This window comes from Dendropsophus ebraccatus, unplaced genomic scaffold, assembly GCF_027789765.1.
Source record: "Dendropsophus ebraccatus isolate aDenEbr1 unplaced genomic scaffold, aDenEbr1.pat pat_scaffold_1654_ctg1, whole genome shotgun sequence".
In the NCBI taxonomy this organism is placed as follows: Eukaryota; Metazoa; Chordata; class Amphibia; order Anura; family Hylidae; genus Dendropsophus; species Dendropsophus ebraccatus.
This window is the reverse complement of record NW_027209078.1, coordinates 688-3607: the sequence shown is the minus strand read 5'-3', so window position 1 is coordinate 3607 and position 2920 is coordinate 688.

Sequence of the window (2920 nt, the reverse complement as noted above, 5' to 3'; positions counted from 1 at the left end):
GTGAGTGAATAGTGAAACTTTATTATGTTTATTTTTATTTTTAGGAAAAATCCTCATCTTCCTTTCCACAGCCATAATTATTTTTTTGGGAAGGGGGGGGGGGGGGCGGGATTAGAAGTTTTTTTGAATCTTGAGAGCCTGATTTTCAGTCATTACTTGGCTTTCTGTTGATCAAATGGGTGCAGCTTCTGTGTCCTTGTGATATACACCATGGCTCCTTTTAAAGAGAACCAATCACAGCGATTTAAAAAAAAAAAAAAATTATTCTCCAATTAGATCAGTAATTTTATATTTAATTTTACTAAATAACTAACTTTTTTTGGGGCTGCGTTTAGGCTCCACAGCTAATTTCAGCTATGGGCTTGCGCCGACTCTTTTGAAAAGAGCTGGTGCGAGCCCGGATCTTCCCAGCATGCAGAGTGGCGGGATAGGATCCCATGATCCTTTGCCCGCTGCTCTGTCAATACACTGTGATCTCCTGCTATCCAGCACGAGATCGCTGTGTATTACTGTGTCCGTAATGTGTTTCTAAAAGTGTCCCTAAATCTAACTATAAAGATACAGACTGCCTTTGCAGTCTGTATCTGATACTTTACCTGATCCTCTGTTCCCTGGATGTTCCGGTGGAACGCAGTGACGTCATCAAGATGCCAGCGCCCGTTGATACAGCCAGGGAACAGAGGATCAGGTAAAGTATCAGATATCGACTGCAAAGGCAGTCTGTATCTTTATAGTTAGATTTAGGGACACTTATAGAGACACATTAGGGACAGTAATTAGGTGATAAGTTTTCTTTGAGGCCGTCCCTACTACCTCCCCATTAAAGGGATATTTCCCCCCCAAGAAATTCTTTCAAATCAAATGGTACTAGAGATTTTTAATTTACTTCTATTAAAAAATCTAAAATTTTTCAGTAGTTATCAGCTGCTGTATGTCCTGCAGGAAGTGGTATTCTTTCCAGTCTGGAGAGCAGGAAGGGTTTTCTGTCGGCGTTTGCTACTGCTCTGGACAGTCCACTTCCTGCAGGACATATAGTAGCTGATAAGTACTGTAAGACTGGAGATTTTTTAATAGAAGAAAATTACAAATTTCTGCCACCAGTTGATGTAAAAGAAAACATTTTTAGTGAACTACCCCTTTAATGGCAACCTGGCACATTGTAAATAAAGTTACGGTATGTGCACACTACAGAATTAAAGGGAATGTGTCGCAAAGTTAAAAATTTTTTGAAAGTGTTAAAACTGAATTTGTTATTTTTTTTGTTAATTTATATGTGGTTTTCATTTTTTTTACATCTAAGGAAATATGAAAAATTAACAATCTAATTTTCCATATTTCCCAGTGATGACCACCAGGGGGAGCTCCACCAGGAAACTGCTGGTAAAAGCAGCCTGAAAGTCGGCTGCTGAAAAAAAGAGGCAGTCTGCTCAACTGCTGTGACATCATCACCTCCCTCCTCTTTTCACAGGGGAAACAAAGAGGGGAAAGGTGCTATTATGTGTACTGCTGGGCAGCGCCATTTTGTTGTTGTCTGCGCACAGCAGTACACATATACAAGTGTGTCCCTAGCCTTTCATAATAAACCTCAACTGCTGCAGAACCTCCTAATACACCTCAACCTGCTGCAGAACCTCAGACAGCTCGCCTGCTCACACTCATCTCCCAAACTTCTCACCGCCCATCCCCCGCATGCACATAGTATTGTTGTTACACTCATACAGACAGCTCATGTCATACATTCCACATGTAGAGGGTATGTAATACAGGAGAGTACAGGCTATTGCTCTCTGGTGTCAGCAGTGTCACACGTTACATGGGTAGAGAAGGTGTGTATGTGTATATATATATATATATATATATATATATACACACACCTCTGTGTAACGTGTGACACTGCTGACACCAGAGAGCAATAGCCTGTACTTTCCTGTGTATGTATGTGTATATATATATATATAATAATATAATATATATATATATATATATATATATATATATATATATATATACATACACACACACACATACACACATACACACATACACACACACACACGAAAGTACAGGCTATTGCTCTCTGGTGTCAGCAGTGTCACACGTTACACAGAGGTGTGTATATATATATATATATATATATATATATATATATATATATATATATATATATATATATATATATATAACACACACACATACAGGAAAGTGTATATATACACACACCTCCTCTACCCATGTAATGTGTGACACTGCTGACACCAGAGAGCAATAGCCTGTACTCTCCTGTGTATATATGTATATATATACATATATACACACACACAGAGGAGAGTACAGGCTATTGCTGTGACAGGGGGTAGAGGCTGGGGTGACAGGGGGGTAGAGGCTGGGGTGACAGGGGGTAGAGGCTGGGGTGACAGGGGGGTAGAGGCTGGGGTGACAGGGGGGTAGAGGCTGGGGTGACAGGGGGGTAGAGGCTGGGGTGACAGGGGGGTAGAGGCTGGGGTGACAGGGGGGTAGAGGCTGGGGTGACAGGGGGGTAGAGGCTGGGGTGACAGGGGGGTAGAGGCTGGGGTGACAGGGGGGTAGAGGCTGGGGTGACAGGGGGTAGAGGCTGGGGTGACAGGGGGTAGAGGCTGGGTGACAGGGGGGTAGAGGCTGGGGTGACAGGGGGGTAGAGGCTGGGGTGACAGGGGGTAGAGGCTGGGGTGACAGGGGGGTAGAGGCTGGGGTGACAGGGGGGTAGAGGCTGGGGTGACAGGGGGGTAGAGGCTGGGGTGACAGGGGGGTAGAGGCTGGGGTGACAGGGGGGAGAGAGGCTGGGGTGGCGGGGTGACAGGGGGATAGAGGCTGGGTGACAGGGGGGGAGGCTGGGGTGACAGGGGGGTAGAGGCTGGGGTGACGGGGGTAGAGGCTGGGTGAC